Here is a 24,840-nt window from a genome sequence, read left to right as displayed (position 1 = left end):
ACTCGGGCTGTGATCTGAGCATTGCCCTCTACCACCATCTACAGACGTCGATGGGACCGGCCCCCGCCTTGGGAGCTCTCTTCACAATTTGGAAGTTTTGTATCTGTGTTTACTTGTTGAATGTCTATTTCCCCTGCAGACCAAAATCTCCCATCATGTTACGTTTTGTAATACGTAATCATGTGTGTATGCAGGGGGAGAGGGAGACCAAATGAACACTGCTTCCCTTGAAGTAATCTTCAAGCAAATCACAGCATCTGCTACCTGGACCCCAGACGGCTCCTCCCAACTGGGTCATTCCTGCCGCTAAGGCCTGAGAAGAACCAGGTCCCTGGACATCCCGGTCCTGCTCCCTGCCTTGAACTTAGCTTGGGGCCTGCTCACTGGGAAGGTGGTGGGAATGGCAGCTCTCCCAATCCCGTCTGACAGAGTCCTCCCCAGGCGGCAAAGTGTCCTCCTCTGGGAAGCCCTCCTTGCTGCCTGGCACATCCTCCCTCCCGGCCTCACTGGATGGGCTCCTCCATCAGCTTCTTACTGAGTCACTTGATCACGAAGCTACTGAAGGGACCGGCAAGGGGACTCACGCTGACAGAGTACCTGCCTATGTGTCAGGCCTGGCACCTGCCGCCCGTTGTCTCATTTAACCCTCACAACACTGTGGTTGCCAGTGCCACTTTATAGAGAAGGAGGCAGAGGTACAAAGGTTGAGCGACTTGCCCAAGGGGCAGCTCGCGTTGCCTCTCCTGGGTAGGGGTGGGGGCAGCCACTTTGTGCCAGGCACCCTGCTAGGCACTCTGTGGGGCGGAGGGGAGAATTGGGGTGGCAGAGAATCTATTTCTGACTGGCTGGCAAAGGAAGCACATCTACACAAGTCCAACCCACAGACCACAGTAGGCGAGTGAGGGCTGTGGATCTGTAGGGGAGGAGTCCTGGAAGCTTCTGGAAGGAGGCATCTTCAGGCCTGGCTAGATTCCTCACTGCTGCACTCCCATGACCGCCACAGGAAGAAGGGCAAGCCTTGGCCTACAAAGCTCTGGTGCCCTGCGGGTACTGCCCTGGAGGCTGCAAAGGGAGAAGCAGCTGCCCAGCCAGCTGCCCTGCCAATGACCCCACTGTGGCCAGGTCCAGCCTGCCTCCAGCCCTGCCAACCTGGCCTGGCCCAGCTGGCTCCCAATCACAGGGTCTTCTCTGCCCAGCTAATGACCATGCTGCCAGCAGCCCTGGCCGCCACCCTCCTTCGGGGGAGGCAGCAGCTAACTACAGAGCCTGCTGGCCCAGACAGTGGCCGGGCCAAAAATCACAGCTGCCCGTCACACCACATCCTCTGGCCCTGAGGCTGTGGTCTCCTCCCCTACCTTCCAGGGTCACGGAGGACACTGCAGAAGGCTGGAGCTCTGGAAGCTCAGACACCATCCCCCTCACCACAGACCTGGGGAAACAGGACCACAGCATGGGTCTGATTCACCCCAAGTCACACAGCCAGCCAGTGCAGAGCCCAAGGCCCCCTTCTCAACCCAGCACTGCCCTTCCCTAGCCCTGAGAAGAAGGCTCATTTCCAGGCTTTTTACCTGCGCAGCATGCTCTCGAGGTACCTGGGTAGAGTTGAAGAGGTGGGACATCTAAGAGCTATTGAGCTGTCTGTTCAGTCACAGATGAGAGCACACTCTTGACTCCTCACTCCCCACTGTCTAGCTGTGTGACCTTGGGCAAGACAATGTACCTTTCTGAGCCCCGTCTTCCAGGGCGTAACAGTAGCTACCACCCAGAGTTGTGAATGAGAGGATCTGTAAAACACTTAACACAGTGTCTGGCTCAGAATAAGTTCTCAAGAGCATTAGCAATTGCTCATATCACCGTCACAATATTATTAAATGAGCATGTAGGGGCTTCCCTGGTGGCGTAGTGATTAAGAATCCGTCTGCCAATGCCGGGGAAACAGGTTCAAGCCCTCGTCCGGGAAGATCCCACATGCCACGGAGCAACTAAGCCCGTGCGCCTCAACTACTGGGCCTGCGCTCTAGAGCCTGTGAGCCACAACTACTTAGCCCGCGTGCCACAACTACTGAAGCCTGTGCACCTAGAGCCTGAGCTCCGCAACAAGAGAAGCCACCGCAATGAGAAGCCCCGCAACAAAGAGTAGCCCCTGCTCGATGCAACTAGAGAAAGCCCGCGTGCGGCAACGAAGACCCAACGCAGCCAAAATAAATAAATAAATTTATAAAAAATAAAAAAATAAAAAAATAAATGAGCATGTAGATGCATTTTACAAACTGTAAAATGTGATGCAATGGTAGGTATTGTTTATTACTAGTACTGTGAAGTGTTAAAGATTCAGAGGGGGTGTGACCAGAGGGTTGGGTAATCCAGGAATGTTTCTGGGGGGATTTATGACCTGAATTGGGCCTTGACTGATGTGGAAGTGTGGAATTGAGCAGAGCCGAGGATGGTATGGATGACCGGAGGAACCCCATAAACAAAGGGGCCACACATGATGTGTTTAGGAGACAGTGGTGAGCAATGACCAGGGGTCCATGCAGTGGCGGCAGTGGGCAAGGCCTTAAATGCACAACAAAGACGCCTGGTCTCCATCTTACTGGTAAGAAGGAGTCACAGAGGGTTCTCAATTGGGGCCCCATGATGCTTTCTGCAATATGAATTCTGTCTGGCATTCAAGTCCCTCCACCGTCGGGTCACTCACCCACCCCTCTTCTCCACACCCCTCTCTGACCCCACAGATCCACCGTCATCACCCCAGAGTTCTCCCCACCTCCCTGCTTATTACACCATCCCATCTTCCCCACCATTAGCCCACCTCACGGTTCTCGTTCACAGTGAAGCACCCTTTCATTAAGTACCTTTCGTGCCATCTGCTTTACATATATGACCTCACAGTCACCCGTAACTACCCTCATTTTACAGAGGAGGGAGCAGAGGACTGGCTGGGTCAGGTATCTTGCTCACAGTCTCACAGTGAGTGAGTGGCACAGCCAGAATTCAACCTTGAACTGATGTCGGGACCCCTACTCTCTAAGGCAAGTTGCCTCTAGCCTTAGCCCAGACCCCTTTCTCCTTGATAAAGCCTTCTGGGTTACTCCAGTCCCCAAGAGCCTCTCCCTGCCACCCCTCCTGACCCATTTGGAATCGGAGGCCCACAGCTTGAGCCTGCTTCATCTATAGCTTGGTTTCCACTGTTTCCTGCGGGTCCACCTTGCACCCCAGTAAGAGAGCTGGGCTTGATATTAGGTCACTTTCTTCCTGTCGCCCCTTTCCCCCGTATCTGAGACTTTGTCTAGCACTGACGGGAACTACCTGCCTCCTCTGGTGGGGTTCAGAAGCTCAGCTGAGCACACAGCAATCAATTTCCCTGAGCCCACCTCGCAGCGAGGGAAGCCATAAATTATTCACCACACCCTTGTGCCTAGGGAGGCCAGAGGGAATGAACACCCTCTCCCCACAATCCCAAAGAAAGCCAGCAGCCCTGGGATGAGGGGTCAGAACCCAGAGCCCCTTGCCAGGGTCCCCAAGCAGATTCCAGAGGGCTGTGGGCCCAGGGAGGTAGCATAGGGGAGCCTGACCCATACAGCTGAGCAAACTCAGGTCTGTGAATCTGCAACAGTAGCCTCCATTCCAATCCAAGGCAAGTCTGAGAATTTCTCTAGATTTCCTGGTCAAAATCCAAGCTTCCTTTTCTTATAGGGAAGGAAATAAATTATCTGGCCACGTGCTGTATATTTATATCTCATTTAAAGCTCACAGCAACCTTGTAAAGGAGGAATTCTAATTTATAGAGAAGCAGCTGGGGCTCAAAGGAGTGAAGTGACTTGCCCAACACCACACGGCTGGTGGGAGGAATCAGAGCAGATTCACGCCGCCTGGTCTGTCTGACTCACTGCCGTCTGCCCGTGCCGCTTAGCCCTCCCCATTGGGAGCTAGTCACCACAATGCTTTTTCCATCTGGGTAGCTTCCAGGGCACCTGGTACGCAGTCAGCACTCAGTTCCTGAAGCAAACTCCAAGGCCCTGTGCAGGAGGTTTCACCTCTCTGCCCCTCAGCTTCCTGCACAAGGTAGCCATTAGGAACAAGCCCAGTCTTGGCAAACACCAAAAATTCTCTAGCACCTGACAGTGTGCCGGATGTGATGGCTCCATTATCTGAGCAGGTAACAAACAGCCTGCCTTGACCCCATTTTACAGGTGAGGCTTGGAGCCCTGGATGCATCCAAGAGGTCCCAGGTGGCTCCCCAGCCCCGTTCTGCCTCACTCCAAGTTCCAGGTCCTTTCCACCCCACCGTGAAATGAGATCACAGGTGTGAAATTATCTCATCAAAGAGCAGCTTTGTTTAGATGCAGGGATTATTATGAGAATCTGAATCCCCACGATGGTGGAGGTGAGGCTGGAGAATCCCAAGCCCCTCAGTCACTTTCTCTTCCAGTTCCCCCAAACACTCCACCCCCAGGACTGAGCTTCCAGCCTCCAGCCGACCTCTCCACCCTCCCCCACCTCCCAGGGGCTTTCCAAGGTGGTTTCCCCTTGACTCCAGGAAGCTGGGCACAGCAGGGGTTAACCAGTCCCGGCCAAGGCCACCGGGGTTCCTACCTAGGCCACATCCCCTCCCCCTCCCCACCCAGAACAAGAGCCCACAGAATCCATGCCAAGCACTCTTTCACAACACGCCTCTCCCTGCACAGCCCCAGGGGGGCAGCAGAAGGAGACCCTGCCTGGGAATCCAGACCCTCAGACTGTGCCCCCAGCCCTGAGACCTTGTGCAACCCGCGCCCCTCCTGGACCAGAGGTGTCTTACAGGTTCCCTTGCCCAGGAGAGGCTGAGGTCAGACCTGAGGTTGGGGCCAAAGGCTATGGGGCTGCTGATCTGCCTCAGGTCCCAGCACCTTGCACACAGATTCTCACAACAGCCTGATACGGGGTCACCCAGACCTCACATCAGGGGTGGGAAAACCCCAGCCAGTCACCCAGAAGATGCTAACTTGGGAAGGGGAGTGGACACCTTGAAGGATGTTTGGGAAGGTTTTCTCAAGTGTACTTCTGGCTCAACTACTCACTTGCTTTAGGACCTCAGCAATTGGCACCCCCTGTCCCCAGGCCTCAGAGTCCCCCTTACTAATGTGAAGGATGTGAGCTGGGTGAGTGCTGAGGGGCCGCATCTCCTGCAGTTCTGATGGGCTGTGACTTAGGGACCTCTACAGTGTGTTCTCCCATCAGATAAGCAGCGTGTCAGGACCTCCGGAGCGTCTTAGAGACACTGGAGTCTGGCACACAGGGTACAGGGGCAGCTGCTCTGTCAGGGAGGGAAGATGTGGAACTGGGAAGCTTCCCACTTCTTCCCTCAACTCTGGGTCACCTTTCCTGGGAGGTGACATGGCAATGGAGTGGGAGGGAAAGAGGCTAGGAGAAGCCACGTCCCAGCCTCAGGATCAGCTCTCCGATGCCCCAGTGGTCCCCACCTCGACCCCCCCGCCCCACCTCCTGCCATGCGGCTCTGCACTTCCTTTCTTTTTCTCTCCATTCTCTGCTCCTTTCCCTCTCCAGCATAACACTCCTCCCCAGTCTCAGCACCAGAGTAAAAGGAGCAGGGTCAATCAACCCCGTTGAACCTCAGTTTCCCCATCTGTAAGCGCTCTTAACAGCACACACCACCTTCTATCACACGGAGTAGTGAGCCATTTGCGCAAGGGTGGGGCGCGGAACGGCACACAATGGGCGCTCAATAAGTGCCCGTTTTCTCCCTTTTCCTCCTCCCTTTCCCGCGCCCCCTCCTAGCCAGTTCCAGCCTCAGCTAGTACCCAGTGCACACCCGCAGGTGGCCCCAGCGCTGCCGGGATGGGGTCGGAGGCCGCCCGGCATCCGGGGCTCTCTCACCTGCACTTCTCGGCTCTCTCTTGTGTTCTCTTGGGGGCAAGCGCTCAGCCCCTCTCCTGGGGCGGCAGGAAGGTGGCAGCTTCGACTCGAAGCACCAGCCCGGTCTGGTTCAGTCCGAGTATCCAGACCGCCTTGGACCCCTCACGGGGCGCTGAACTCGGGCCGGGGTTTCCTGAATGTTCGCACGGTCCCAAGTCCGAAGCACCGGATCGGAGGCAGCTGAAGGTTCGGGTTTCGGGGAACCAGAGTCTGGAGGCGTCCGGGCTGCTTTGCACTCAGTCAGGGGGCTGGGGGCACCCCGCCTTAACCGCGGTCGGAGGGCTGGGGGCTCCAACACACACTATAGAAAGGCTGGGAATGAGCCCTTAACCCTAGAGCCGCATGGTGGGCCAGGAGCGTCCCTCTCCGGTGCACTGGATCAGGGTCGGGGGCTCGGGGCGTCCCGGCCACACGCCCCGGACCGCGGGGCAGGGAGCGTCCCGGCGGAACCCGGGGCTGGGACAGGCGGGGCAGGGCAGGGCGCCGGCGAGGAGGCGCGGAGCCCGGCGGGGAAGTCTTCTTAGGTTCGGATTCGGCTCGCTCTGCAAAATGGGGCGGTCCCCGGCGCGGCAGCTGACTGCAGAGCTCCGGGCCGCGGCTATACTTCCTCCTCTTCCCCCGGCTCGCTAGCCGCTCGCTCGGTCCCGCGCCGCAGCCGCTGCCACCCGCGCCGCCCACCCCCACAGGAGCTACAGTCGAGCCGGAGCCCAGCAGAGCCTAGGTAGCGCCGCACAGCGCCGGAGCGCCTGCCAGCGCGGCCCCGCCCGAGTGGGGGCGGGGTCAGCCTGAGGCCCCGCCCCACCCCGGCCACCGGCAAGGGGCGGGGCGAGCTCCAGATCCCCTCCCCCCGGTCCCTCGCCGTCGGGCAGCGGGAGCCAATCGGAGAGTGGGAAAAGAGCGGAGGTCTGCGGAACGTGGACTCTACCTCGGAGAGGGCGGGGCAGAAGTGGAGAGGTGCCGCCCGAGAGAGGACAATGGAGGGGGAGGATGGTTTAAAGAGCTGAGCGAGAGGAGAGGGTAACCTGGGGACCCGGATGGAGGGAGAGGTGGGGAGGGCTGGTTTGTCTGGGACCTGGGGTGGGGGAGTCATGGGGTAGGAACAGGGGTCGGGGTGGGAAAAGGATTAGGAGGTAGGCTAGGTGAGTTATCCGGGGGTAGTGGAGTCCCCAGGGATAGTGGAGCCCTCGGGACTGGTGGGACACACCCTCACAGTACCCTCCTCCTTCCCAGCTAATAGGGCTCAGCGCGAGGAGGCGAGCTTGGATGCGGTGAAATATTCGGGTTTCAGGAAGTAGTGAAAAACAAGTTTCTGAAGATAAAGAGCGGATCTTCCTTCAACATTTCGCCTTTCCCAGCGCCCATCCGCGGGGAGGTGCGTCGTTGTCAGTTTTAAAAATAAGAAGTTAAGAGCAGAGGTGTGTGAGGACCACACACACACACACACACACACACACACACACACACCATCAAGAGTACTGAGTTCTGCTCCGAGCTCTAAGAGTACTGAGTTCTGCTCCGAGCTCCTGCCCCTCCCCTCTCCCCCCCCCCCCCCCCCCCCAGAGCCTTGGGGTTGGAGCTGTGTCTGATTTATCTCTGAGTCCCAAGCACCCAGCACAGGGCGGGGCACAGAGCTGGTCTTGGAGGGTTTTGATGTATGAATGAATGAGTGTTGAATGTCCTGCAGGAGCCATGTGAAAGCCACTAATTGGTCTGGGGAGCGAAAGAATGGAGGCCGCAGAGGACAGGTTATCTGTAAGCCTCACCACGAACCTTATGCAGTAGGTACTCCATTTCACTGATGAGGCCACCAAAGCAGAGAGAGGCCAAATGATGTTCCCAAGACCATATAGCTGGCACAGGATTCCATCTACTCATCACTATCACTATCTATAGGTCAGGGGACTTCCCTGGCGGTCCAGTGGTTAAGACTCCATGCTTCCGGGGGCTTCCCTGGTGGCACAGTGGTTAAGAATCCGCCTGCCAATGCAGGGGACACAGGTTCGAGCCCTAGTCCGGGAAGACCTCACATGCCGCAGAGCAACTAAGCCCGTGTGCCACAACTGAGCCTGCACTCTAGAGCCCGCGAGCCACAACTACTGAGCCCGTGTGCCACAACTACTGAAGCCCACGCGCCTAGAGCCCGTGCTCCACAACAAGAGAAGCCACTGCCATGAGAAACCCGTGCACCGCAACGAGGAGTAGCCCCCGCTCGCCGCAGCTAGAGAAAGCCCGCACGCAGGAACGAAGACCCAACACAGCCAAAAACAAATTAATTAATTAATTAAAAAAGACTCCGTGCTTCCAGTGCAGGGGGTGCAGGTTCCATCCCTGGTCGGGGAACTAAGATCCCACATGCCATGCAGCATGGCCAAGAAAACAACCACTAACATTCTAGGGCAAAGCTATGTGGCTTTGAACAGGTTACTCAACCCCTCTGAGCCTCTGTTTCCTCGTCTGTAAAAGGGAAATAAAGATGTTGCTACTTGGCAGGAACTGGGCAGGCACCAGGCTTCAGAGGGTAGAGGGAAGGGTCTTCCTGGCAGAGGAAATAGCATGTGCAAAAGCATGGAGTCTGAAAGAACACCTCTGGGGACCCCTGGCCTATTCTGGGGGGGATTAGGAGAGTCTTCCCTCAGGGCAGACTCAGGCCAGAAGTAGGGGTTAGTTAGCTTAGGAGGGAACCTCAGGGAATGGACAGTGCTCTGTCTGGGCAAAGGCCAGCCTGGGCAAAACCCTGGAGGTGGGGGAGAGCACTGCCCTGTTGAAGAATCCCCAAGAAGTTCAGGGTAGCTGGAGCTCCCAGAGAAGGGACAGCAGAACAGATGGGAAGAGGCAGGCAGAGCCAAACAGGAGAGAGTTCAGACTTTTTTCTAAAGGCCAAGAACTCTGTTGGGGTCTTGCTCATGACCCTGAACCCAGTAGGGTTTTGCTGAGGCCACAGCCTGGAAGCCCCTGAGTCTTGACTCACTGGTTATCAGAGAGGCGCCCTGGGAAGTTTTTAAGCTAGGCGTTGTTATGGGAAAGATAGCACTTTGTAGGGAAACCAGGTAGCATGAAAACATTTAAAGCCCACAAGAGGCAAATAGTGTGGGGCAAATGGTGTGAAGGGTTGGAGTCCTCCATGAGGCCTGGACCCAGAGCTCTGCCCATCCCCTCTTTATTTTTTATTTTTATTTTTTAAATAAATTTATTTATTTATTTTTGGCTGCATTGGGTCATCGTTGCTGCGCGCGGACTTTCTCTAGTTGTGGCGAACGGGGGCTACTCTTCGTTGCGGTGTGCAGGCTTCTCATTGCGGTGGCTTCTCTTGCTGTGGAGCAGGGCTCTAGGCGCATGGGCTTCAGTAGTTGTGGCACGAGGGCTCAGCAGTTGTGGCGCACGGGCTTAGTTGCTCTGCGGCATGTGGGATCTTCCCGGACCAGGGCTCGAACCCGTGTCCCCTGCATTGGCAGGCGGATTCTTAACCACTGCGCCACCAGGGAATTCCCCCCATCCCCTCTTTAGAGTGCACCAGCCTTAGAGTCTGGTTGGGAGAACAAGGAAGAGGGTGAGCTGGAGGCTGAAGTCCAAGCTGGGTGGGGGGAGGGGAGGGATGCCCTCTCCTGGCCAAGCCCAGGGGTGGGGGTGGGGAGATTGGCCCAGGAAGCTTGCACTGGTGGCTGTGCAAGCTGGAGGGCTTGCAAGCTATTTTGCTAAGAAGCCTTGTGACTTCTTCCTCTGCTCAGAACCTTCTGTGGCTCCCAGTTGCCAGCGTGATCAAGTCCTAGGTTCCTAGCCTGGTATTCCAGCCCCTCCATTGCTGCTCTCTGCCAACCCCACGCGCTTCGTCTCCCAATTGCTTCCCTTTCCCCTCACATCAAACTTCTCTCAACTCCACCCATAAGCAGGATACAGTCTCTCCCCTACATGTGGTTGCTCTAGCTTGTCTGGGGGACCATGTTCCCCTTTTCTCCTGAGTTAATTCCTATTTCCCTGCTGGCCTGAAGGGAAGAAACTTTGGGGCAAATGCCCGTCTGTCCTCCTCTTTGCTGTATCCTCAGAGCCTAGCACAGTCTGGCACGTAGTAGGTGCTCAGTAAATAATTGTTGAATGAATGCTCCATCTCTCAAATCAAGTGTCTCCTTCTCTGAGAAGCCTTCCCGGACTCCCCCAGAAAGTCTGTCTTTGGTCTGGCATCTCTCGTCTTGAAGGCTCTGTAATCAGGCATTTCGTGTTTTGTTGGACTCACTGGGCCAGGAGCACCTCCGTGGCTATGCGTCCCGCACCCATCACCAGCAGAGAGCCTGGTGCCCTTGTGAGACCTCAGCACTGGGAGATGAATGAGGCTCTCACAGAGCCCCCAAAGCAGGTCAGATGAGCAGAATGCCTGCATGAAAAGGAGGCTTTCAGAACAGACCCTCCATGACCCATGAGGCCCTGGAGAGAGGTGCCCAAGGTTACCAGGAGGTGACCAGCACACAGTTCTCAGACGCCCACATTTGCCCTCTGACTACCCTTCCGGGGGAGAAAGTCTCCTGACGCTGGAGAATCAGGCCTTTTTGTGGCCAGAGAGGCTCACAAAGTGTGACAGAGGCATGGTCACGGTAGCTTGTCTGAGGGTGATTGAGGGCTCAGAGGCCGGCTCTGAACCTGGGCCTCGGGGCTGACAGGAAATGCTAGCCTTGTCAGCCTGGTGCTGGGCTCCAAGAACCTTCGCCCTCCTGACATTCTTCTGACCTTACTTTCTTCTGCAGCTTCAGCTCTGTTGCAAGCTCCTTCCCAATCTCAGTACAAATGAACATTCACTTTCATGCCTACATTTACATTAACAATTTCACATTTTTTTTTCTTAAATAGGGCCACCGAATTGCGTAAGGCTTCACACCCTGTGAGATCTGCTTCCAACAAATCCTTACAATGCACCCACCACGTGTAGGCACTGTGCTTGGTGCAGGCAGACGTGGCCCTCCTGCAGCTCACTGTCTGGTGTGGGGTTGATAGGCTCAGCTGAACTTGTTGGCCCTCACAATACATCCTGCTTTCCTGCCTCTGCCTCTGCCAGCCCGGATTCCTTTCCCCAACTCTCCTGCCTGCATGCGCCCCACCCGGCCACTGGACTTCTCTCCATCCTCAAGGCCCAGTACACAAATTGACCTCTCTGAGAAGCCTGCCTGACTCCCCCAGTGGGGAGCACGGCATCGTCCCACGGAGCTGGTGATGTGGCTCTTTGTGCCTCTCTTAGGGCTCTGCTTAGATGTTGGGCTCTTTCTGGGTTGGTGTTCCCACCGGAGTGTGAGCTTCTAGAGAGCAAGGAATGCAGTCTTGTTTCTCTCTGTCCCCACCCCACCACCCCGCCCCGCTCATCCCACATTTACCAAGAATTCTTAGGCTGGATGAAGTCCCAGACCAAATATTGGGCATCCAGGGATGGGACAATCAGAGAGGAGCCGCCCTTGACATCAAGGAGCCCAGTCCCAGGGCTCTCTGCAGTGGCGGTGTACACAGAATGCGCCGCGAACACAGAGGAGGCTGCCTGATTCAGCAGGGGGAGGGTGGGGCAGGGTCGAGCCGGCTTCACTGGGAAGGTGGCACTTGAGGCAGAGGGAACGCTGAGCACAAAGGCATGAAAGTGGGAACTGGCAGGTGATGGGTGAGAAGTTCGGTGTGTTTGGGGGAATGGGAATGACACAGGAAGGAAGAAATGGAGGTCGCACTGGGAGCAGTTAGAGCACAGACTCTGGACCCACATGGCCTGGGCTTGAATCCCGGCTCTGCCATCACTAACTCTGTCATTGCTCTGTGCCTCGGTCTCCCCATCTGTAAAGTGAGAATAATACTAGTACCTACTTTGTAGTCTATTTATAAGGATAAAATGAGTTAATTTCTATAAAAGCTTAGGGCAGTGTTGGTACATGATAAGCCCCACTGTGAGTGTCTGATAAACAGGATGGAGCTGGAGGGGACTGCACAGGCCATGTTAGGTGGGGCTTTGAGTTTGGCCTTTATATCCAGAGGGTACCAGAGTGTTAACAAAGGGGGAGGGGTGAAGGGGAGGAGGCGGCTTGGCTTAGATCCAGCCTTGCTCCTCCCAGCCCATGAACACCCAGAGGGCCTCCTGCTGGCCCCCAGCCCTGCCCACCTCTCCCCTTCCCTGGCCTTCCGGTGCCCCCAGTAGCCCTGTGGCATCAATTGATGTATAGTGGGACTGTAGGGGCTGGGGCCACCCCTACCCCGGAACACCCGGGGAAACTAATGGCCCGATTAATTGCCAAAGGAGGTCAAGGAGGGGCACCGAGGAGGACCAAGGCACATGGGCAGGGCCTAGCATCCAGGCCCTGGCTGGGCTGAAAGGATGGTGGGATTGGATCCAAGTGTGTGTTCAGTGGGGAATGTATGGGGGGTGGAGGGAGAAAGTCAACTGCCAGCACTGAAGGTGAAGTTGGGTATCGGACACTTGGGGCCTGATGCAGAGGGCTCGGGAGCCAGACGAGCATCCTGGCCCAGGCACCTCCCCTCTATGCCTCGGCTTCTCCGTGAGTAAAATGGAGATGAGAAGCGTGGCCCCTTGAAGGTGGTGGGGACGGAAGGAGAGGCAGTGCTCCGTCACCAGGCCTGAGGTAGCATGGTGCATGTGCTGACACCAAACTCAATTCTACGGCACCGAGGCAGAAAGGCCAGGAGCATCCGTAGCTGGAGAGGTGGCAGGGGGACGTGTCACATGTCTTTGTCATTGAGTTTGGCTTCTTTGCTGAGGGCAGAGGGGACCCCTGGGAGGGTCTAAGCGGCGGTAACAAGGTCAGGTTTGCTCTTCAGAGCTCAGCCTGATCACCGTCTGGAGAAGAGACAGGCAGGGAGGCCGGCTGGCACCTATTTTAAGAGTCCAGGTGACAAGGAGAGATGAGGGTCTGAACTGGGCCCTGGCCGTGGGGCAGGGGTGGGAGGTCAGGAACCTTTCGGAGTTGGGGGCGAGGTAGGCCGCTGATGTTGTCTCTGTGGGGTAAGGGGGAGAGAGAGTGAGTTGGGTGCGGAGCTCAGGAGAGGGACCAGGCCCGAGGCCACGGCCTGAGACAGGCTTTGGGATGAGAGGGTCAGCGGCCCCAGGGAGGGAGTGGGAAATCCACAGGGACAGGGGTGGGCAGGCGATGGGGCCCAGAAAGAGCCAGAGAAGGACTGGTCAGAGAAGGCGGAGAGAGGGGGAAATCAGACACTGAGCGAAGAGTGAGCAGCAAGGAGAGGTGAGCACGGCCAGGATGGAAGCATCCTGGGGTCAGTGGCTGGGACTGAGGGTGGCCTGGGGGAGGTGGAGGCAGGAGAAGGGGTGCACTTGGAGCTGGTGTGGGTGCCCTCCCCAGGGTACTGCAAAGGGTGCATGCTTGGGTGGCAGCTGGAGGAGGAGGCAGAGGTAGAGGCTTTTAGAGAGGACTTAAAACCGTGAGCAGGACTTCCCTGGTGGCGCAGTGGTTGAGAATCTGCCTGCCAATGCAGGGGACGCGGGTTTGAGCCCTGGTCTGGGAAGATCCCACATGCCGCGGAGCAACTCGGCCCGTGAGTCACAATTACTGAGCCTGTGCGTCTGGAGCCTGTGCTCGGCAACGAGAGGCCGCGATAGTGAGAGGCCCACGCACCGCGATGAAGAGTGGCCCCCGCTTGCCACAACTAGAGAAAGCCCTCGCACAGAAACGAAGACCCAACACAGCCATACATACATACATACATACATAAATAAAAAAAGAATGTAAGCAGACGAGAATAGCATTGAAAAAAAAAAAAAGCGTGAGCACGGACGAGATAACGGGTAAGGCTAGAGAGGCAGCACCTCCACTTCAGGGTCTGGGAGGGACCCTAGTGGGGGTGGGGCAGGTGAGAAAGATCAGGCCTGGGGTCTCAGCGAAGCAGGAGGCCAGGGGAGGGCCAGGTGGGGCAGCCGAGGCAGAGGCCTGAAGCTGGGAGCCTTGCTGTGGAAAGTGAAAGGGGAGGGAAAAAGTCCGACTGAGATGGGAATCTGTGGCAGCTCCTTTCCCCTGGTGGAGGGGTTGGGGGCGGCTTCGGGGAATGCCTGTGTCAGTGATACCGGGCCCCCCTTCCCGTTCTCCTGGATCCCTGCTCAGGCTCCAGTCTTGAAAGGGCGGGGAGCTTCAGGGCTTCTCGGACCCCAAAGTCTGTGGGCTTCCTCCCTCCCACCAGGCCTTGCCACCAGCAGATGGGAATTTTCGTGATCCCAGTAACGCCAAGCTTACCTTTACCAGCACCTCCTGATGCTCACGAGGGGGGGTGTCTGGGCTGGCTCCACCACCGTCAATTGCCAGGGTCTGCTACCTGCTGGACCATGAACTCCTTGTCAGATTTACTTCTGTGTCTCCAGTACAGGGTATGAGGGATACCCAACAGGCAGACGCCCAGTACCTTTCACTAAAGAAAGGCAAAGGGGATGCCTTCATCTGGCTGCCTCTGCTGCCCCCTGCTGTATGATCCTGATTGGTGCAGAATAATAATCCTAATTGGTAACACTAGAGCACTGGTTCTCAAACTTTTTGGTCTCAGGACTGTTTTTCACACCCTGAAAATTACTGAGGACCCCAAAGAACTCCTATTTATATGGCTTGTATCGGTATTTACAGTATTATAAATTTAAACAGAGACATTTAAAATATTTAAGTAATTAATTTAAAATAGTTATAACAATCTTAGTAAATGTTAACGTAGCTTAATGAAAAACACCTACATTTTCCAAAACAACAAATTACAGGTGGGCTTCCCTGGTGGTGCAGTGGTTAAGAGTCCGCCTGCCAATGCAGGGGATATGGGTTTGAGCCCTGGCCTGGGAAGATCCCACATGGTGCAGAGCAACTAAGCCCGTGCACCACAACTACTGAGCCTGCGCTCTAGAGCCCACAAGCCACAACTACTGAGCCTATGTGCCATAACTTCTGAAGCCTGTGAGCCTAGAGCCTGTGCTCTGCAACAAGAGAAGCCACTGCAATGAGAAGCCCGCGCACCACAACGAAGAGTAGCCCCCACTAACTGCAAGTAGAGAAAGCCCGTGCGCAGCAACGAAGTCCCAAGCAGCCAAAATTAATTAATTAATTAATTAAGAAAAAAATAAAGCATTCTTTAAAAAAAAAATTAGAGGCATTTTTTTTAATATGTTTACAAAAAATGTTAATGGCTGGCCTAATAAATGACAGTTGGATTCTCATACCTGCTTCTGAATTCAGTCAGATGCAATATATTGTTTTGGTTAAAGTTTACAAAGAAAATACAGGCTTATACTGATATGAGTTAGAAAAGGGAGGAGTATTTTATGGGCCTTTTCAAATAATTGTGGCTATTATTTTATACTAACTTAATCTTGAAATATTTCTTGAAGTTTAGTTACTATTAAAATCTGAAACCATGGGACTTCCCTTGTGGCACAGTGGATAAGACACTGCGCTCCCAATGCAGGGGGCCCGGGTTCGATCCCTGGTCAGGAAACTAGATCCCACAGGCATGCCGCAACTAAGAGTTCGCATTGCCACAACTAAGGAGCCCTGGAACCACAATTAAGGAGCCTGCCTGCCACAACTAAGGAGCCCACGTGCTGCAACTAAGGAGTCCACCTGCCGCAAATAAGACCCAGTGCAACCAAATAAAAAAAAAAATCTGAAACCATATCAATGAGATTTTCTTACTTAGTTACATTAAAATCCATTGGTCTCTTTTGCACTTTGTATCTTTTACCATGGATGATTTTGTAAAAGCATGCATTGGCCATTTGGGAGAAAAAGTGGTTCACTGAGTCATGCAGATCTTTCAAATATTGATAAATTTCAGTATATAATATTAAAAATCAAATTTGTTAATATAACCACCAATCTCATCAGAAAAGTCTTTTAAGTTTTTGGAAGCTGTAAAGCTCACAGTGGTGAACACAAGTTTTCCAAAATTCTAATTTTCATTTGAAAGCTTGAGTTTTTTTAAAATTACTTACTTAATTAATTAATTTTTTGGCTGCATTGGGTCTTCACTGCTGCACGCGGGCTTTCTCTATTTGCATCGAGCGGGGCCTATTCTTCGTTGTGGTGCGCGGGCTTCTTATTGTGGTGGCTTTTCTTGCTGTGGAGCACGGGCTCTAGGCATGCAGCCTTCAGTAGTTGTGGCACGCAGGCTCAGTAGTTGTGACTCACGAGCTCTAGAGCGCAGGCTCAGTAGCTGTGGTGCACGGGATTAGTTGCTCCGCAGCATGTGGGATCTTCCCGGACCAGGGCTCAAATGCGTGTCCCCTGCATTGGCAGGCAGATTCTTAACCACTGCGCCACCAGGGAAGTCCCAGAAAGCTTGAGTTTTATCATTAGCAACAAATACTGTCAGTTTACCTTGAAATGGCAGACTGATTTTATTCATTTTTGAGAAAAATGTCTGCCAGATACTCAAGTCTGCATAACCATAATATCTGTCAATATTTCTTTCAAGTAAAAGTGGTGTTCCATAAAAAAAGTGGCTAGTTTAGCTCACAATTCAAATAATTGCACAAATGCTTTTCCTGGAGACAACCACTGTGCTTGAGTCTGCAGCAGAAGTGCTTTATGGTATCTACCATTTTGTCACACAGAATATTAAAAAGATGTGCATTTAAATATCAATATAGAGTGAATTAAATGTTTCATCGCTTCATCAATGACTTTCCTTTTTTCTTTTTTCTTTTTTTTTTTTGGCCGCACTGCACGGCACGCAGGATCTTAGTTCCCCGACCAGGGATCGAACCCAGGCCCTTGGCTGTGAAAGCGCAGAGTCCTAACCACTGGACGACCAGGCAATGCCCATCAATGACTTTCTCGAGTGATACTGGCAGTGATTTACTGTGAGGGCATGGTGGCAGAGGATACGATGACTTCTAGTACAGTTTGGAGCCGCTGCTCAGATTTGTCCTGAGGTGCCAGCAGTTTTACCACCATTGTTTTTGCATCATCTGTGAAATGTCACCCCAGTGAAAAAGACAAAGGACACCTTAGTATCATTATGAAGAGAGTTTGGACCTCGAAGACCGCCACCTCCCCCGAAAGGTTCTGCTCTGGAGTGTGTATTGTGTACTAGGTATTGGTCCAAGCATTTACTCTTTAAAAAACTATTGTTTTTTTCTCTTCCTGACTTACTTCACTCTGTATGAAAGAAAAAAAAAATGGTACTGATGAACCTAGTTGCAGGGCAGGAATAAAGAGGTAGACATAGAAAATGGACTTGAGGACATGTGGTGGAAGGGCGAAGTGAGAGTAGAATCGACATATATACACTACAGAATGTAATATAGTTGGCTGGAGGGAAGCAGCCGCACAGCACAGGGAGATCAGCTCGGTGCTTTGTAACCACCTAGAGGGGTGGGATAGGGAGGGTGGGAGGGAGACGCAAGAGGGAGGAGGTATGGGGATATATGTATATGTATAGCTGATTCACTTTGTTATACAGCAGAAACTAACACACCCTTGTAAAGCAATTATACTCCAATAAAGATGTTAAAAAAAAAATCACACACACACAAAAATGAAGATTGAAAAAAAAAAAACAACAAAACTCTTCCATGGCTCCCCATTCCTGGCCCCTGCTAGACCCTCTACATGGAATGCCTTTGTCCTTGGCCAACCTGGAAGACCCAGCTCCAGTTTCTCCTCCTCTAGGGAGCCTCCCTCAGACTGTGAGGTAGGTCTGCCGTCTGTGAATGGAGAGAGGGAAGGAAGAATTAAGTAGGAAAAGCCTCAGCGAATACAGGGCAGCTCTGAGAGAGTCCCACCAGCCCGGTGGGGAGCCCAGAGTACAAACTGCCTATTAGAGGAAACGCCCATTGGGCAGAAATGGCCAGGCCCTTGCTCTCCCGCTGCTCCGAGTCATTGGCTGGAGCAGCCCAGGAAGGACGTGACCTCATCCCGACCACTGCCCTAGATCCCAAATGGGCTGCAGCAGGAGGCTGTTGCTAAGAACACCCCGCCCTGCAAGCTCTCTCTTGAAGGGAGGGCTGAGCGATACACCTCCAAGGCTTGACTGATGCCTAAAGTTGGTAGGAGTTTAGAACAAGCTCTAGGCCAGCAGCTGCCACGTTTTACATATGAGGAAACTGAGACGTGGAGAGAGGATGTGATTTGCTCAAAGTCATCCAGCTGGTAAACCAATATGCAGACCCAGGTAGTTCTCCCTCCACATCTGTGCTCTTCAATCTCACTGCTGCCTCAAAGTCAAGTTGGACTTAGCCTATAGAGGGGTGGAGATTGGCAAGGTGTGGCTTCAGGCAGGGCTCAGGTGTCACCACCTCATGGAAGCGCCTCTGGGCTCCCACAGGCCCCAGGGCTTCCCTCCATCCTCTCATTTACCAGCCGCTTCTGTGAATGTCAGCTTAGATGTCTGCTTCCACCAGGCCACACCTGGCAGCTGGCACAGGGCCGGGTACATCGCGACACAATGGTGGTCATCACTGCCCCTGTTTTACTGCCCTCTCTGGGCAGCCCAACCCTCCTGGGCAGGGAGAGCAATTCCTTCACTTATTCATTGCTCCATCCCTTTCTTCACTCTTTAAATACATTTGTATTGAGTGTTTACTTTGTGCTCAGCATGGTTGTAACATTCTAACACAGCAGCAAAAATCTCTGCCCTCATGAAATTTACTTTCCGGTAGAGGAAGGTAGACAATAAGAAAAAAAAGAGAGAGAGAATGGTATATATTAGATAGGACACGCACTTTGGACAAAAGAAAGAACAGCATAGACAGAGGATAGTAGGGAGTATCGGTGAGGGGGTTACCATTTTAAACAGAGTAGTCAGGGAAGGTGACATTTAAGTAAAAACCTGAAGCAGATGACAGGTGCAAAGGCCCTGAGGTGGGATGTGCCTGGTCTGTTCATGCCAGGAGGCCAACATGGCTGGAGTGGAGGGAGTGACAGGGCGGAAGGACGTAAAGGATGGTGTACAAGGTCACTGAGATCAGATCATGAAGGGCCTAGAGCCCATGGTGAGGAATTTGACTTTTACTCCAATTGAAATGGAAAGTCACTGCAGACTTCTAAGTCATTTGCCTTATGAGTCAGACCAAGGGGGAGAGGGTAGAAGCAGGGAGAGCAGAATGAGGCATCAGATGAGAGGTGATGGTGTCTCAGACCAGGGCAACAGCAGGCATGGTGAAGTAATCAGATGCTGGGGTGTCCTTGGGAGGTAGAACCACAGGATTTTCTGATGAACTGAACATAGGTTGTGAGAGAAAGAAAGGAGTCAAGTATGGCTCCAAGTTTTTGGCCTGAACACCTAGAAGGATGGTGCTGCCATGATCTGCCACTGAGGAAGGTGACAGCAGGAGCAGATTTGGGAAACGGAACAGAATTTGAGTTTGGACATGCTAATTCTCAGGTGTCTCTTAGACATCCAAGTGGAGATGTCAGGCATACAGTTGGGTTTAGAAGTCTGGAGGCTGGGAGAAGTCCAGAAACTCAGGAGCTGTTGCTTGTTCCTTCTCTTCTCCTGTTGTGAGAGCCCTGGAGCTCAGTCTTTGGGCTTCTCTTCTCCAACAGAACCATTTGCTTGTCAGGCTCATCCAATTGCAAGGCTTTAAATGCCTTCTCTGTGCCTACAGCTCCCATAGATGTGATGGTTGGGGCTCTAGCCACCATCTTGGTCTTTGAAGACATAGGTCACGCCCTAGGGTTGGAGGAGCCATGAGCTGGAAGGAGCCTGAACACCTGAGGACTTAACAAAGCAGAGCCTCCATACCACCCTTGAACCATCTATTTCCAGCTTTTATGTGAGAGAGAAACAAACTCTCTTTTTTTTTTTTTTTCCCTTTTTTTTTTTTTTTCCTTTTTTTCTCTTTTTTTTTTTTATAAATTTATTTATTTATTTATTTATTATTTTTAGCTGTGTGGGGTCTTCGTTTCTATGTGAGGGCTTTCTCTAGTTGCGGCGAGCGGGGGCCACTCTTCATCGCGGTGCGCGGGCCTCTCACTATCGCGACCTCTCTTGTTGCAGAGCACAGGCTCCAGACGCGCAGGCTCAGTAGTTGTGGCTCACGGGCCCAGTTGCTCCGCGGCATGTGGGATCTTCCCAGACCAGGGCTCGAACCCGTGTCCCCTGCATTGGCAGGCAGATTCTCAACCACTGCACCACCAGGGAAGCCCGAAACAAACTCTCTTGTTGAAGCCAGAATGATTCTGTTATTTGCAGTTGAGCTTAATCCTGCAATGATACCTCCTGTTGGCTGCGTTATCTCGTGTTCATCCTGACAATGGCCCTGTCGAGTGGACGTTACCCGCCTCATTTTAGAGAAGAGGAAGGGGGGCTCAGGGATTTTCGGCAAGTGGCCAGTGCAAGGCTGAAGTGGGCTCAAGCCCTGGGCACTCCGACTCCTGGCCCTGCTCTCTCCACCAGCCCCTGGGGCCACACCCAGGCTGACCTCCCTGTGTGCACTAACGCCTTCTGGGTTTCCCAGCGTCCTTTATCCAGGGCCCAGAATCATCTAATGAGCAGGAGGAGCTGTCTTGGGGTCAGAGATGTTGCAGGGGGACAACTGCCCCGGTTTGCCCTGGACTGTCCCTCTTTTAGCACTAGGAGTCCTACATCCCTCGGTCATGGGCAAACCCGGACAGGTGGTGACCCTAGAGCTCTGGTCCAGCCAGGACCCATTGCTGGCCCTGTGGATACCCAGACCCTGAGCCATTACAACCTACCCACTTCCAGGCATTTGTTCCCTCCCCATCCCTGAGCCCTGGGAGCTTCCTGAGCTGGGGCCTTAGGTGGGAGGCCCTGAGGTCTGGTGAGGGGCTGGGGCAGGGGTTAAGGCAGCAGTCCTCAACCTTTTTGGTACCAGGGACCGGTTTCACGGAAGACAATTTTTTCCAAGGAAGAGGGGAAGGTTTCAGGATGATCAGGCATTAGATTCTCATAAGGAGCATGCAACCTAGATCCCTCGCATGCGCAGTTCACAGTCGGGTTTGTGCTGCTATGAGAATGTAATGCTGCGGCTGATCTGACAGGAGGCGGGGCTCAGGCAGTAATGCGAGCTATGGGGAGTGGCTGTAAATACAGATGAAGCTTCGCTCCCTTGCCTGCCACTCACCTTCTGCTCACGAACCGGTACCGGTCCACGGCCCGGGGATTGGGGACCCCTTGGTTAAGGGATTAAGGAGATGGGGCTCGTCCATCCTGGCAGGAAGTAACAGTCCAAATTCCATCTTGACTTGACCTTGCACTGGCCTCAGAAGTCAGCAGCCTCCACACCTGTCTTGACCTTTTATTTAATCCCCTGACTCTCCGCATATCCTGTAAACGACCCCCCTCCCACCCACCTCCCACCAAGAAAGCACAGAGTCCCAGCCTGCTGTGGTCTGAGGCAATCAGGCTGACCCGAGGGTGCCCACCCACTCCTGTCGCCCCCCAGGCACCCATCAAGCGTGGCTGGGCCCTGACTCAGAATAGCACAAGGGGCTCTGCACTCAGAAGGACTGAGTGAAATTCAGTAAAATTCTGGCTCTCCTACATTCTCCCCAAGTGAACTTGGCCAGTGATTTCACCTGTTGAGCCTCAGTTTTCTCATCTGTAAAACAGGGATAATAGTACCTACCACATTAGGCTGGGGCAGGGGTTAATGAGATAATGCCCCGCGAAGCTTGACACATGGGTAACACCCATAAAGCTGTTGTTGCGTTACCACTCCTCTGTGCCAGGGAGCCTTTGTGCTGGATGCCAGGGCCCCAGTGATAAACCAGAAGACATCCAGGGACTCCCCAGGGAAATCACAATCTGATAGGGACACAGGACACAAGACAGTTATCAAAAATAAAATAACTGTTCTAATGGAGGAGTGAACAAGGCGTGGTGGGAGCACCAGGGAGGAGGAGAGTCTCAACGGGGCCCATGGGGCACGGAGGAAGTCCGTCCTGGAGGGGGCAGAGCATGAGTGGAGCCTTGCAGAGGAGCAGATTTTTGCCAGGCAGATCCAGGCGATGAAGGAGCCTCTTGCGACTCACTGTGTCTAGGGTTCTCCTGTCCTGTAATAAGGGTGGGGTGGGAACCAGGCTCGTGCTGCTGGCTGGCGTCTCTGCAGAGGCTCCAGAAGCTTCAGACAAGAGGGCCCCAGCACCCCTCCCCCACCCCGTCCTAAATGGAGGGTCAGACCATCCTGTAGGACCAGACCATCCTGTAGGACCAGCAGGAGGTGTGTTCCCAGACCTGTCCTGCCGGCCTCCGCCCATCACCCATCCGTGTTAACTCAGTTTTTTTAAGGGAGAATTGTCAGTCTGCTCTGCTTCCCCTCCCTCCTGTAAGTGAGGAGGACTGCCAGAGAACTGTTGGGAGAGCATGATATGTGCACCTAGAATCTGGGGGACACGGGGACCGGAACTCCTCTCACACACTGCAGAGTCTAACAGCACGGTTTGTGTGGGGAGGCGGAATGGGGTGCGGGAGGCCAGGGCTACCCTGGGAAGGGCTCGCTGCCGGCTAGACCACACAAAGGATGCCTGACTTGCCTGTTGGCCAGATGAGGGCCTGCCTGCCTAAGGCCGTGGCCAGCTGCCTGAGGACCCCTTTGGGGGAGGTGAGGAGATCTCATGAGTTAAAGATCAACTTTAGACATCAACCATGTCCAGAGGGTCCCCAGCCAGATTACAACTGTGTCAGGCAAAGAGGGCTTTTTCTGCCCTCTCTCCCACTCTGCACTCCACCCTGAAGCGGCCGCAAGTAGTAGCCAGAGATGGTCATAGAGGGAGAGAAGGAACTTGTCGGCACGCTCTCCAGGTTTCTGGTTTCTGAGGTAAGCCCAGCCTGAAAGAAGGGTCTCATTCTAGACTGGAGAGATTTTGGAAGTTTGATATTACTTTGAACTGTATTTTTAAAAAAGAAATGTGTGGATGATTTCAAACATATATGAAATTAGAGAGATTAGTATAATGAATCTCCTATGTACCCATCCTTCAGCTTCAACATTAGTCAGGTCAGGTCAATCTTGTTCAATCTGTGTCCTCGGCCCACTCCCTCTAATGTAATTTTGAATCAAATCTGCAAGAAAGAATAAAACAACCTCCTGCTCGCCTTTGAAAAATTAAAAATAAAAAAAGTCAGCATCCTCCCCTGTTTGATTAGGGCACTGGTCTAGGGCATAAACCTGAGATCAACGTGGGCAGGACCCACTAAGTCATTCCACTGAAGGCAGGGTTTATACCTGCTTCTTGCATCATGTGTTCCCACCACTCAGAACAGCGCCGGGCACATAGTAGGTGCTTAATAAATCATTCTGGAGCCTCTCCTCCTCCTGCTCCTCTGTTGCATCCCAGACAGCAGCTCTTCTTTGGGCATCAGCTGGAGCTGATACTCAGCCCTCCATCCAAGGCTGCAGTCAGGTCCTGCTCATAGCACCCCACCCTGGGGCATATGCCAGAGGCAGGATTACTGCGCAGAACACAGGAGCTGATGAAATCAAGAGCCTAACTCAGTGCTCCAGATGGCAGATGGCTGTTATCGTAAAAGCAGTGGTAAGGAGACACCCAGAGGAAAGCTTTGAGTGGAGGGTGACAAGGGCAGACATTTTGGGGACTTCATTTCACTCTGCGGAAGGGGGTACAGAAGGGGTGAGAATGAAGCAGCAAGACAGTGAGGAAACAGGTAACGGAATCTGGGGAGAAGGGATGAAGGTTTGACTTCTTCTGGGAAGGAAGCAATGGGGGATGTGAAAGATGGGGGAGCTGGAAAACTTAGAGGCACAGCTCAGCTGCTGTGCCCTGACCCCTCCCACCTTTAAGCTCTGAGTCCTTCCTAGGACTAACTACCTGTGCAAAGTGAAAACTACCATGCTCCATGTCCAAAAATTAAGAATTTCAAGATAAAAATTGCAAATATTGCACCAGATGTATTTATACTAAAAAATTCGTTGTTCATCCGAAATTCAGCTTTAACTGGGAGTCCTGTACGTTAGCTGGCAACTCTACTAGGTGCATCCTGGTATCTCCTCCATTACCTGGGGCTTCTAGGAGAAGGACACTCAAACTTCAGCCTGCATCAGAATCACCTGGAGGGCTTGTTAAAACAGATTGCGGGGCTCCATCCCCAGAGTTTCTGACTCATAGGTCTGGGTGGAGCCCAAGAATTTCATTTCTAACAAGTTCCAAGGTGATGCTGATGCTTTTGGTCCTGGGCCACATTCTGAGAACCAAGGTTCAAGCGTCCATTACCATAGTGAAGCCCATGACTAGGACCCAGAAAAGTGCAGTGACCCAAAGTGACCACCAGAGGGCAGAGGGGCCCACTAGTCAGGCCTCACAGGGAGCCCACTGTCTTGGGGCGGGGCTTACCCCTCTGCTGAGCGATTGCTCTGTGCCTGACCAAGTCCAGGGCCCCGGCTGTGATGAAAACATGAGTCAGACTCAGTGCCTTCTCTTGAGGAGTTCAGGGTCTGGTTAGGGAGACACAGGTGTTAACTGGCAATTATAATTGGTGCTGAGGTGCTGGGAAGCACAGAGTAGAGTGGGTGGGGATTCCATGGGAACCCAGAGAAGGCTGGGGGTAGTCAGGCAGGCTTCCTGGAGGAGCTTGTGGCCTGAACCATGAGTAGGAGTCACCCAGGTGGGGAGAAGAGGAGGAAGGGCATTCTGCACAAGTACAAGGGCATGCAGGCTGGGAAATGTCAGGTGTTACCAAGGACTAGCACAGAGGCAGGGGAGAGAATTGGTGGGTGAATACCTGGCAAGGCTGGTGGGGGCTTGATTGGATCCTAAAGGTCTCAGGGAGCCCCAGGAGGGTTTTAACTGATGGTGTGTTAGAATGATCCCCAGGCAACGGTGTGGAGGAGGAAAGACCAGAGGCAGGGAAGCTAGTGAGGAGACTGGCACAGTGGTCCAGGGAAGGGGTGACCAGACAAAGCAAGAATGGCAACAGTCTCATTCATTCATCCATCCACTCATTACACACATTTATGGAACAACTTCTCTGATCTAAGCCATG

The 24,840-nt window shown here is 53.4% G+C and overlaps 1 protein-coding gene across 2 annotated transcripts in view; it reads right to left on the bottom strand.

The window, feature by feature from the left end:
* The window catches only part of GDPD5 (glycerophosphodiester phosphodiesterase domain containing 5), a 96,895-nt gene extending 90,264 nt beyond the window's left edge, over positions 1-6,631 (bottom strand). For both annotated transcript variants that reach the window (XM_059930785.1, XM_059930788.1), the window contains exon 1: positions 5,878-6,631. The gene's annotated coding sequence lies outside the window, so the exon portion shown is untranslated. The remainder of the gene's footprint in view (positions 1-5,877) is intronic.
* Between the last annotated feature and the right edge of the window lie 18,209 nt (positions 6,632-24,840).

The sequence above is a fragment of the Balaenoptera ricei genome, chromosome 8 (genome assembly GCF_028023285.1).
Source record: "Balaenoptera ricei isolate mBalRic1 chromosome 8, mBalRic1.hap2, whole genome shotgun sequence".
NCBI lineage: Eukaryota > Metazoa > Chordata > Mammalia > Artiodactyla > Balaenopteridae > Balaenoptera > Balaenoptera ricei.
Note: the sequence above shows the minus strand (reverse complement) of the source record. Positions and strands in the feature narration are given on the sequence as shown.